We start from the raw sequence: 13,295 nt of genomic DNA, 5'->3' as shown, positions 1-13,295 counted from the left end.
TGATTTGCCAAAAACTCTAACGTCCACAAACCGCCCTAAGCTGCCACGCCCACACTTTTGAAAAATGTTTAGATATTTTTTCATTTTTTTATTAGTCTTGTAAGTTTCTATCGATTTGCCAAAAGACTTTTTGCCACGCCCACAAACCGCCAAAAACTATCAGTGTTGAAGACTCTCCTTCGCACTTCCACTGGCGGAGTAACGGGTATCAGTCGGGGAACTCGACTATAGCGTTCTCTCTTGTTTTTTTATTGGTTTTCTTAGAAATAGTCGAACCAATGAAAGATGAAAGAATCGGAAATTTTGATAGGTGGAGAATTATCCAAAGATGTTTGGCCGTTTTCACCGCTGCTTCCCAAAGTCCACCGAAATGGGGCGACCGTGGAGGGATGAACCGCCAGTCAATCGTCTCCGAATGGCAAAAATTCTGAACGGAGCCTTGATGCTCGCTGCTGAGAAATGACCTTCGAAGTTCCAGAAGCTCATTTTTGGCGCCGACAAAGTTGGTGGCGTTGTCTGACCAAATTTACTTCGGCTTCCGCCGGGTGCATATGAACCTCTTGAGTCCGCACAGAAACGCAACTGTCGAGAGATCCTTGATCAGCTTCAGGTGCACTGCCTTGGTTGCAAAGCATATAAGTACGCAGACGTAGCATTTAACCGCGGGCTTGTTGCGAGTATCCGACTTGTGAAAGAAGGGTCCACAGAAGTCTATACCAGCAACCTCAAAAGCGTAAGATCCTACCAAGCACTCCTTGGGAAGGTCCGCCATTATGTGCTCTATCAACCGCGGCTTAATCCGAAAACATCTGATGCATTTGTTCACGGCCTTGGTACCCGTCTTCCTCCCCCCAATAGGCCAATATTGGGATCGAATTGCACCCTGAAGAGCTCGAGGTCCGGCATGAAGATTGCTTTCATGGTAATGCGAAATAATTGCCAGTGTTTCCGGATGGGACCTTGGAAGGATTTTCGGGTGGCGGCCATCAAAGTCCAATGACGAATTCCGGAGGCGACCGCCTACTACTAAGAAGTCCAAATCGATCCATGAACGGCGAAAGCGAGGATATGGGACTAGACGAGGAAACTCTTCCCAGCGTTTTTAGGGACTGCATGTCCTTCCATAACTGCGCGCGCTGCACCAACCGCAGCAACATCTGAATACCCTCTTGAATGTGTGCGACGGTGAGCCCAGGATGACGAATTCCAGGGTGCTTTGTAAGCTTCCTTTCCAGCGACAAGAATCTTTGCAAGGCCTGAGGATAGGAATCTCTTAAAGAGTCCAAATGGAGTTTTAGCGGCAACCGTACCGAGTAATCGCCAGCTGGCAATCGGGTGTAATTTTTAGCAAAGTGGGCCTCGCAATCTAGCTCCTTCTTGAACTATTGGGCCGGGACATTTTTCTACCTCCCAAAAGCGCTGCAGAAGTGAATCAAGTTCAACATCAATGCCGTTTTCCTTGCTGGCTGAAGAAGGAACGCGTGAAGCTATTAAGGCGTTACCGCAAGGGTGCACGCAGCCTCCAGACACAACCCAGCCCAGACGAGATTTTTGAAGCAGTGGCAGTCCTGGCAACAACTTTATCTGACCTACGCACAGCAGCTCATAAAACAGGCTAGCTCCTATTAACAGGTCAACACGCTGAGCTTTTTGAAATTCCAGGTCGGCGAGCTGCAGGGTTTCTGGAATCTTCCAGTCCCCAATGTCCACATTTAAACTTGGCTGGCGATCCGTGATATTGGGAGCGATAACTGCTGTTATGCTCGTTGAGAAATCCGAAGTGACAGACCGCATCGCAATTCCTACCGAGAATCCATCAGTTGCGAAATTGAAATCCCCGATTCCAAGGACGGAGCTGGACGACCTTGACCTCTTAAGTTGCAGTTGATTTGCAAACCGAGAGGGGACCAATTGAAGAGCCAGAATCTAACAAGGTCCTGCAGGGAACGAACAGTCCCGACCGATTCTGCACTAGAACGGTTGCAGTGGCTAGCAGCACAAGGTCACTACCGAGATCCTGGGCAATTAGAGTAGAAGAAGTCGAAAGCGGGGCAGAAGGCTCAGTGTGGGAGCTTGAAGACACCGGAACATGTGGCTTCGAGGAAGGCGGACCATTTAGATGAAGCAGAGTATGACGCCTGATTCCACAGGTGCGGCAGCGGCTCGAGCTGCATTGCCGTAGCTGATGACCTGCCTTTAGGCAATTTAGGCAAAGTGCTAGTCTCTTTGCCTCTCGCAGGCGATCTACTGGCGCTAAGTCTCTAAATTGCGGGCAATAATATATGGCATGCTCTGGCAAAGCATGCAACCAAGAGAATTTTGGGTGGTAGCAACTAGCGTCGAACGATTTCTGCCCACCTGAACGCCTGGCGCATAGGTTGCCATGGCGCAATCCACGGCCTCCAAAGTCCTACATCGCTGCTCCAGGAATACAGCCATCGATTCCCACGACGGAATAAGATTGGCAAAGACCGGATCCTCCAAGCGCTCCTCCCACTTAGCTTGGCTCGCCGCATCCAGCTTTTGCAGCAGCACTTGCACTAACGAGATGCCGATTATCAAACCTTTTTTGAAGCAACTCTAAAGCCGCTTCGTAATTGCTGTTTGAGATCTCCAATGATCGGATAGTTTCCAGCGCTGAATCCCTCAAACATGACCGCATATGTTGAAATTTCTCAATGTTGGAGAGGTCCGGATGGCTGTCGATTATGCTCGTGAACACGGAGTAAAAATCCGCCCAGTTTGCGTAGCCTCCGCCAAACGTTGGCAGCTGCACAGGCGCCAACGGCCTCGGCCGCGGCTGCGTTTGATGACCACTACACTGGTGGGGCACAACACCTTCCGCAAGCGTTGAGTGCGGCGCGAAATGCACATTGCGTTTGGCTATTTCCGCGCGCACACTAGCCTTGAATTTAACGATGAATTCATCGAAACTCTCGCTCATTTCACTGCCAATTTCTTCGAAATCCAATTCCTCCAGTTCTGTATGCAGAACATTGAAGGCACTTTGCAGCTCATCAATCTGCTCCAGCCTCACCGTAAAAGTGGGTTCGTCGTATCCGCTTAGCGTCTCATTAGACAGCGACGTTTGTAGCCTCTGCAACCTGCTGAATAGCGCATTGGCTTTGTGCTTTGAAAAGGTCACCCTGTTTTTGTCACATTCAGCGGGCATAGCAACAAATCGCTTTTAATTCGGTTCAGCGGGAAGATGAGCACAAATGCAAGCGGAGTCAATGCATGTAACGATATACGTAGCAATGTATGTATGTATGTATATATGTAATGCTAGCTCGCTTAAACACAGCCACTATCACCGAAATCACCACTCACTTGTCAAACCGATTGCGATGTATTTATATGTATTTATTAACGGGATAAGTGCATTAATTTATGCATGCAAACTAACACTATCACGTCGGTGTCACCAATGTTTAGCTATTGAGCTTTTTCAATAGCTGTTGCGAATAGCCGAAGAAAGTTTGTTTATTTTGCGAATTGTTTACGGCAGCTAGGGCCGACAGAGCAATATCGAATGCACAAGTTGAGTCTTTGCCGAAAACCGAAGAAGTGACAATTTGCGGGACAGACAGCCGAAATGCAGCGCCCAAGCTTAACGTGGGTAGATGACAAAGAGAACAAGGAATGAGCACCGTACAGATAAATGCGTGCGAGAACAGCGGTTTGCACTATGAGCATCGCAACTGCTACCACTGACTACTTCGGCTTAAGACTATTAAGAGTATGAGATTAGTCTACTGCACAGTTTTGGCGGCTGCATGACCCAACACTAATAATGATGGTCTTAGCACAAATTAAAATTAAAACTGAAAAAAGTAGTAGTTCCGTTGAGCACCCAGTCACCATTTCAAACCCGGAGAAGAAGGGTATTCAAAGAACAGAGGGTATGTCACAAGAGCGCAGTGAACACTTTAAAAATAGAGCAGGCGTTCCGTACTAATGTTGGTCAATTTAGGGTATACCTAGAAGATACGTCAAAAATGATAGACAGTAGTCCAGATTTCCTTCAAATAAGAAAAAAAACAAAGTAGAGTTCTTTTGGAACAAAATATATAACCTGATAAAACAGGTTAATACTTATTTTGAAAGTTCGCTATATGATGAAGAAATTAGCGAACTTGATTTTGACAGGCAGAATATTTTAGCAGCCATAAATAGTTGACTCAGTGGAGCAAACAACAAAGCTGAAATGTCGACGGTTGGAAAGGCAGAGGAGTTACCAACCCTGCCTAATATCCAGATACAGATTGGTGATTCCAAAAAATGGGATCTTTTTAATGAGCTGTTCACAGAGCTTATTCATACGAGGGAGGATCTTAGTCCTTCACTCAAATTTAATTATCTGAAGTCAGCATTAAAAGGAGAAGCCGAAATATGGTGACTCATTTATTGCTCGGCTCTGGAAAGAATTACGAAGCCAAGCGGTTTGAAAATAAAAGGAACATTTTCAAAGACCTCACCACACGTTGCTTCACTTTTCATAATCATAATCCAGAAAAAGTGAATACGTGTAGAACAGCAGGTCAAGCCTTGTTAGCCACGGCTTTGGTTTAAGTGAAGTCGAGGAATGGAGGTTTTAAAAAACTAAGAGCTTTGATTAATAGTGGTTCTCAAAGCACAATCATTTCAAAAGAATCGGGCGTGCAGTTTTGGGCGGTTTGTGGGCGTTAGAGTGGGCGTGGCAACATAAATCGACAAACTTGCGCTGCGTCTATGTCTGTGGACGGACAGACAGACGGACATGGTCATATCGACTCGTCTTATGATCCTGAGGAAAAAATGATATCGAGTCTGAAATCTGTGAAAATGAATTTATTAAAACTACAAGAAAGGATTCAGATGGGCGATACATTGTGTCAATTCCATTCAAGGAGGATGTCACAGGAGATTCAAAGAAACAAGCCATAGCTCGTTACATGAATCTGAAGAAAAAACTACAAAGAAATTAAAAACTTAAGGTTGACTACACTTAATTCATGAAAGAATATATGGATTTAGGACACATGGTTGAGGCGAATAATGAAGGTAAATATTTCTTGCCGCACCAGGCTGTGATTAGAGATTCAAGCCTCACGACCAAATTAAGACTAGTTTTTGATGCTTCAGCAAAAACCACTAATAACAAAACGACATAATGTGGGTTGGGCCACGAATTCAAAAAGATATTTTTGACATTGTTGTCAAATGGAGAAAATGGGAATTTGTAGTTTCGGCAGACATTGAAAAAATTTACCGACAAATAAAAATAAATAATAATGACCAAAAATATAAATATATTTTATGGAGAAGTTCTCCGGAAGAAAAAATTAGGAATTTTAGGAAACAACAAGAATATCAATTAAGGCAAGAGATTAAGTGTCTGAAATAGGGAAACAATGCATGGTGGATAAACCTAATGCGAAATTACGTCCAAAGAAAATATTGGATTTTTGGTTTAAAAAATTCACTGAAAAAAAATTTAAGAGAATGTGTGAAGTGCGCAAGGTACATGCAAAACACGGCTCATCAAATAATGGGTAATTTGCCAAGATATAGGGTTACTATGTCATTTCCATTTTTAAATACGGGATTAGATTACGCAGGTCCTTATTATGTTAGGTGTTCAAAAATCGCGGACAAAAAACATTTAAAGGATACGTTGCCGTATTTGTTTATTTGGCAACCAAAGCCATACATTTAGAAATGGTAAGCGATCTAATTTCTGACGCATTTTTAGCTGCTCTCAGAAGGTTCATTGCAAGACGAGGGAAATGTGCCAATATCTATTCAGATAACGGAATAAATTTTGTAGGAGCTGCCAGAAAATTAGATCAAGAATTATTTTATGCAATTCAAGAAAATTTAGCAATTGCTGCGCAGCTGGAGAAGGATAGAATTGACTGGCATTTTATTCCCCCGGAAGGACCTCACTTCGGAGGTATTTGGGTAGCTGGGGTTAAGTCAATGATATACATTTTAAAGCGTATAATTGGCGTCACTGTTTTGACATACGAGGAAATATCAACCAAAGAATGAGGAAAGATTTCTTGGTAAAATGGAAGAATGAATATTTGCATACGCTCCAGCAAAGGAAAAGAGAAATTCCTAATATAATTGTCAGCCAGCAAGATGGCCCTTAGGAATGGTGGAAAAAGTCCATAAAGGGAAGGATGATAAGGTCCGAGTGGCTAAAGTAAAAATGCAGGAGGGATTTATCTCCAGACCCATTACAAAAATTTGTCCTTTAGAAGGTATAAGTTCTGTTGAAAAAAATGAGGCTGACCCTGAGCCAAAAAGACGAACTAGAGCGACATCAGGAATGTCCAAGATTGGGATTATCATGGCAATGTTGTTGTTTATATTAAGCTGTCAATTTTTTAGCGCATTATATAAAACATATATATAGCGCAATATAACACCAAAATATTCAATAGAGAATATAATTAAGACCTCAGCAATATATTTAGATCCTCCAGGAGATGTTGAGATTGTCAGTACTTCTTGGAATTTGGTGATCTATTATAAAATGGATCCATATTTTAGAATGATTACAAAAGGTAATGTGCTTATAAAAGGAATGAGAAAAGTTTGTGAAAGGCTTCATAGCTTTGAAGAACAATGTAGTCAAGTTTTAGATAATATGAAAAATCAGTTATCGGAACTTGAAGAAAACAATAAATTGTTTATGATGCAGACTAGATCCAGAAGCAAGCGTGCCCCATTCGAATTTATGGGATCTTTGTATCATATTTTATTTGGTATAATGGATGAGGATGATAGGGCTCCACCGTGCATTAGATCGGGGTTCTGTCCCGACAACGAACGGCACACCCACAGATCTGCACACCTTATTGGGAAAAATACAAAACAAAAAAATCCTGGCGAGCAGCGAACGCATAACCTCCCTTACTTGCCCTACCAAAGCTGGGAAAAGGGGAAAAAATACATCTATTACCTAACTCTACATCTATATTCAACACTTTCATCTATAACCTATATTCTACACTTACATCTATAACCTACAAATCTACATTTACAGTGCAAAACTATTATTAAAGCATTTTCACAAAATACAACATACACTGTTTAGATACCCAAAATTAAACAATGCCATACACATACATCACCACAGTTACACATTATTAACTGATATTAAAAACAAAAATTGAAGAAAATAGGAACAAAACAAAGAAATAGTTTACTGTAAATTTTTATACTTTTGGTTTTTATTTCCATTAAATTTTTTTATAATTTTCTTGTTTGTTGCGTATTTTTATTTTTCTATTTCGTTCATTACACCTTTTGTATGCGACTGCCAATCATTATCTTTGTTATTTATTAAGTTCGCTTTTTTAGTAAGACATGTCATTTTATTTGGTAATATACCACACATGGGTATATAAGTTAACACAGGCCACAACGAGCCTCCTCCCCGTCCCCCTCAATAACTCGTTCGGCCAACAACAACGCTGCGCTGGTCAAATATCGACTAACGCAAGTGTCGCAATATCCGTTGCGACCAAAACGCTGACACCGCTGACGCCGCACGCGCGTCGCTGCTGTGGGACCCAAAAACCACAGCGTCAGCTCCCGACAATACTGCGCTGGCTAAGCATTGGCCGACGCTGTTGTCGCAACGTCCGCTGCGGCTAGGGGCTGACGCAGCTACTCAAACCGGGTAGATAAGCCGGTGGATTCGTCGCAGGAAATTAGTCCAATTCTGGCTGCGAACCGACCACGAAGAATTCTTGATCATTCTATCAACCTAAACCTCGAATAAATATTAAAATCAATTCATCTTCTTTTATTTGGAAATGCAGTTCTCGTTAAGGTAGTCCTTCGGACTGCCATAACTTATATAATATGTATGTATGTATGTAGGCACAAGTGTAAATTTTTTGGATGGATTTGGGGTAAGTGATCTTATTATTTTCTTTATATTTACAACACGTACCAACAAATACATACAAATATTATACCGAGCAGTCTTCTTCGGAAGTAGACCCTTGTCTACCTGGGAGAAGCTAGTTATTATGTAAAGTGCGTGGTGTGTTCGGAAGTTTCTCTTTAAAAAAAAAAATAATAAAAAATTTACAAGTGAGCCAAGAAATGAAAGAAATGTTAATAGAATTTCCTAAATAAAATTAAACAAAAAACAATTACACACTGCGGCAGTGAAAAAATCTGCGAGTGCAAAAATATTGTTAAAGTAAATAGAAATTAAAAACAAATACACACTGCGGCAGTAAGAAGAAAAATCTGCGAGTGCAAAAAAAATTTTGTTAAAATAAATAGTAGTAAAAAACAATTACACACTGCGGCAGAGAAAAAAAAACTGCGAGTGCAAAAATATTGTTGAAATAAATAAAAAATCGAAATAATCAAAACCAATGGAAAAATAAGATGTGTGGTAATCTACTAGAATGGCTAAGTGATGTGGAATGCATTTAAAAAAAGCTGCCTAGTAGATTGTGTGCAACCCGTACCTTAGTAGGCTACCTGCCAAAAAGGATCCATTACGGACCACCGTGCCCAGTATCTAAACATTAGGAAAATTTATTAAAATTGGCTCACACTTAAAAATAAAAAAAAATAAGGAAAAATATAAAATAAAAATAAAGGAAAAAAGAGAAACGTCCGATTCCCACCGCGCGGCTATTTAAATTTTTACGAATCTTAAGAAATTCATTATTAAAGTTATTTTCTTTTACTCTATAGAACTTCCGGCAAGGGATTTTAAACACCACAACCCAACATATTATACCAATACAAAAAGGAACAACACTGGTTGCCTACACCTACACATCTACACACCAACTGAGTAAGTGAGACGAACTCTCTTCAGAAAAAGTTTTGTAAGGAAAAAGTTGTAAATTGTATCAAAAAATTCAAGAAATTACACTTTTGATTTTAAATCGAAAATTTAAAATTTGTAATTACCGGTTCTTACCTTACAGTTTCCCAGGCTAGCAAAGAAAATGGAGGAAATTAAGGAAACTTTAGGGAAGTTTGATGACTCTTTGAAAGCTCTGTTAAACCAGGTTATGGGGATTAAGGAGGATGTGAAGAAGGTTAGCAATAGGCTTTGTACGTTGGAAAATGATTATGAACAGCGCAATCCGGTGGCGAATCAGTCTATTCCCCTAACTAAACCACGTAACGAGTACGAGCTAAGGGAAACTTCTACTTTACCCGATTGTGTAAAGGAATTACAGCCATTCGAAGGTCAATCAGAGGAATATGTGTCGTGGGTCAACAGGGCTCAATTGATTCTAAATGTCTATGAAATTGTAAGATTCAAGCCTTTGTATAGGTCCATTGTTTTCCATATTAGGCAGAAGATAAGAGGTAATGCCGATTTGGCCCTCTGTTCATATAGCGTACCAGACGATGACTGGGCCGAAGTCAAACGAGTTCTGGCACTTCATTACGCGGACAAAAGAGATGTTCGCACTCTTGAGTATCAACTGTCGCAGTTGACTCAGGGTAATAAGTCCTTGGAGGAATTTTATATGGAGGTAAATAGTCACTTTTCACTTATTATTAACAAGTTGAAGAGTGGCGGTCATCCCCTAAACGTGGTTAGCGCCTTGATAAAAACCTATAGGGATAAAGTTTTAGATGTCTTCGTGAGAGGACTCGAGGGCGATGTTTCCAAATTATTGGTGATACGTAGTCCCAAGAATTTGCCAGAGGCATATGGTTTTTGCTTGGAGCTACAGAATGTAAACTTCCGGGGGCGCTCGGTCAGGCCTACTTACACTCCTTCATTCAATCATCCCGCTCAACAATATCGCTCTCCAGTCGTGCCACGTGCCTTCTGCGCAGCCGCCGATTAGAGCGCCTATGATCGCTGCCCAAAATGATAGCTCAGGTAGGAATTGGAATTATCAAGGTTATCAAGGTCCGAAACAGGCAATTAAGATGGAATCTAACAGGTCAGGTCAGTCGTACCAATCCGGGCTCAACGCTCGTAGAGAGGAGGACACCGCTAGCAAACGGAGTCCAAGCACATCCGCAAACCCTTTTAGGAAAGCGCAACGTTTGTACCACATGACGACAGTCGGGCCTCCTAGTACAATCATAGCTGAGGATACCCACCCCGAGGCATTGTACGGGGAAGGCTGCGAACATAACGATGGTTCAGACCAACAGGTCTTCCTAGGAGAGCAAAACCAAGGAGTAATAGTTGAGGAACAGCCAAATGCGGAAGAAGTAACAAATTTTATGACGGACGGCTCTCTAGCGTACCATACTTAGAATATGATACCAGAGACGGGGCTAAGTTACAATTCCTAGTTGACACCGGCGCAAACAAAAATTTTATTAGCCCAAAAATCGCTGCCGGTTCAACTCCTTTAACAACACCATTCTTTGTCCAGTCTGCCACAGGTTGCGTAAAAATCACACGTCAGCTTGTGGGGCAGTTTTTTAAAAAATTTGGCAATGACTTACTTCTCACATTTTTCGTGTTACCTGGATTAAATTCCTTCGACGGAATAATTGGTGACGACACGCTCAAGGAATTAAAAGCCTTATTCGACAGGGAAAAAGACTTACTTGTTATAGCACCAGACGTCAAGCTGCCACTTTTAGCTAAGAAATCTTTCAACGTCCACTCTTTAATTAATATCGGTCATTCAGAGTCCATAAATTTTGCCTTGAATGCTCTAATCAGCGAATTTTCAAATATTTTCGAACCAATAGCACCTGGAGGAGCCGTTAACACTGTCGTTAGAGCAGAAATTCGTACTAACACTCAGTTACCCATACCCAGCCAACATGAGAGGGGTGGTAGAAACACAGGTGGAAGAATTGTTACGCGATGGTATAATAAGACCTTCAAGGAGTCCAACTGGGGAAAAACAATCTCGTTTGGTGATTGATTTCAAGCGTTTAAACGCCGTTACTATATCTGATGCGTACCCCATACCAGACATTAATCCCACACTGGCCAGTCTCGGTAAGGCTAGATATTTCACCACTCTCGATCTAACATCGGGCTTCCATCAGATTCACATGAAAGAACAGGACATACCCAAAACAGCATTTTCTACGTTGAATGGAAAATACGAGTTTTTGCGCCTCCCCTTCGGATTAAAGACTGCGCCTGCTATTTTTCAACGTATGATTGACGATGTGCTTAGAGAGTACATCGGAAAAATATGCTATGTGTATATTGATGATATTATAGTCTTTAGTGAAGACTATGACAACCATTGGTCGAATCTTTTTTTTTTTTTTTTTTAATGCTTTGCTTTTATTTATTCAATCTTCTCATTTACGAGACTAGCAATAAGTGTATCAAATCTTATACTGTAACCTAACTAGGAGTCATGTAGACTGAGGCAGTGGCCCTGACAAGTTATGGCTGGGTTGGAAGGTCTGTACGTTGCAGGCGGGTTTGGCTGGAGACCCGAGTCAAGACCCTTGCTAGAGGATTTGGGTGGACAGAGAGTTTTTCATTGTAGGACGCTTTTTGCTTGTCTATTTCATCTTTTACTGCGAGAATGCCGAGGACCCTGTGGATGTTTTGGTTACGAATATACCATGGTGCCCCAGTGATAGTTCGCAGGATCTTTGATTGGGCTCGCTGCATGATGTCTATGTTGGTGCTGCTCGCGTTCTCCCACAGCTGGGAGCCATACGTCCAGATTGGCTTAAGAGTGGAGTTGAAGAGCAGGACCTTGTAGTCCAGACACAAGGGCGATCGTGAGTTTATAATCCAGTGGAGGCTGCTGGCTTTCAGTTTTAGGTGCAGTTTCTTGCATTTGATATGTCTACGCCATGTCTGTCGAGGTGGATGCCGAGATACGTTACTTCATTAACTTGGGGGATCTGCGTGCTATTCATACAGAGCGGAGGGCAAGTTTGTCTGTTAAGGGTAAACGTTATGTGTTTACACTTTTGTTCGTTTATTTTAAAACGCCAGTCAGATAGCCTCTTCTTGACTACCACGAGGTGGTTGGCGAGTTGGGTTGTTGCACGGACTGGGCATCTGGAGCGGCTAAGGATCGCAGTATCGTCGGCGAAGGTGGATGTTGTTAGTCGGTCACTCGTGGAAATATCTGCTGTGTAAAGGACGAATAAAGTTGGCCCAAGTGCGCTACCTTATGGGACTCCAGCTTCGATAGTGTAGCTGTCGGAAATTGTTGTGTTACATCTTACTGCTACTCTATTGTAGAGGTAGGATTCAAGGAGTTTATGAGTGTACCCGGGCAATGTGTTTTAATTTTATGCATGAGACCTTTGAGCCAGACGCGGTCGAATGTTTGAGATACGTCGAGGAATATCGCCCTGCAATATTCACTATGTTCGAAGGCTGTGCGAATTTTTGAAGTTAGTTCCGTGTTTTTCTCTGAAGCCAAATTGATGGGCTGGGATAATGTTGTGGGCTCCCATATATGGTATTATGCGCGTTAGAAGGCATTTTTCAAATAATTTGGACAGGCATGATAATAAACTTATTGGTCTGTAAGATGACGGAATCGTGTGATCTTTTCCAGGCTTCGGTATCATTATAATAATAGATTTTTTCCATTTCCTTGGATAGTAGCCGAGACTTATGATTCCATTGAAGAGTTTACAGATGACCTTAATAGCACAGTACGGAAGTTCCATTATCATTTTTGTAGTTATTAGGTCACCGCCTGGAGCCTTTTTTGGTGATAGCTATCTGATGACTTTTGTGATCTCGTTCGGCTGAAATGTAGTTGGCGTGGATTCAGTTTCGAGGTGGATTTGCGGAGGAACATAATCATTAGCTGCGGGGTTCGGCTGGAAGACGCCTCTGAGATGTAAGGCAAATGATTCGGCTCTATCTTTGTCGCTGCGGGCCCAGCACCCTGAAGAATTCCTTATAGGGGTGACGGTTTGAATTGGAGAGCTTAGATTTGGGTGAGCCCTCCACAGGGGATGCTTTGTGCTAGTTGGCGAGAGTAGTCCAAAATATTTAAGTTGTTCATTTTCAGCTTCTTGCTTCAGAGCCCGGTTTAGATTGCGGGTGGCTTCAGTAAGACGCTGTTAACAATATTGCTAACATTTTCGGCACAGAAGCCCCTGGCCTTAAGGGCTTCTTGAATTTCAGAGGGGGTGACGTCAGGTTCTATACCTGAAGTCCCTTGCTGCTTTCTGGTTGATAGGTGTAAAAGTTCTTTTTTGTGTCTTCCAGGTACTTAGACACAGCTCGGAAGTGTTCTTCGGACTTCGTTTGAACCTTTGTTTCGTGTATGTTCCCTATTATAAGCGGAACAACATGGAAATTCTCGTCCCGACCAGCGCAACAATTTTGTTGACCA

General features: G+C 42.1%; 1 protein-coding gene across 14 annotated transcripts in view; it reads right to left on the bottom strand.

The window, feature by feature from the left end:
* The window catches only part of LOC26536261 (unconventional myosin-VIIa), an 893,412-nt gene that overhangs the window by 666,699 nt on the left and 213,418 nt on the right, over window positions 1-13,295 (bottom strand). The gene's annotated exons all lie outside the window — the stretch shown is intronic.

The sequence above is a fragment of the Drosophila yakuba genome, chromosome X (genome assembly GCF_016746365.2).
Source record: "Drosophila yakuba strain Tai18E2 chromosome X, Prin_Dyak_Tai18E2_2.1, whole genome shotgun sequence".
Lineage (NCBI taxonomy): Eukaryota > Metazoa > Arthropoda > Insecta > Diptera > Drosophilidae > Drosophila > Drosophila yakuba.
The sequence above is the reverse complement of the archived record's forward strand: the minus strand, read 5'-3'. Positions and strand labels throughout refer to the sequence as shown.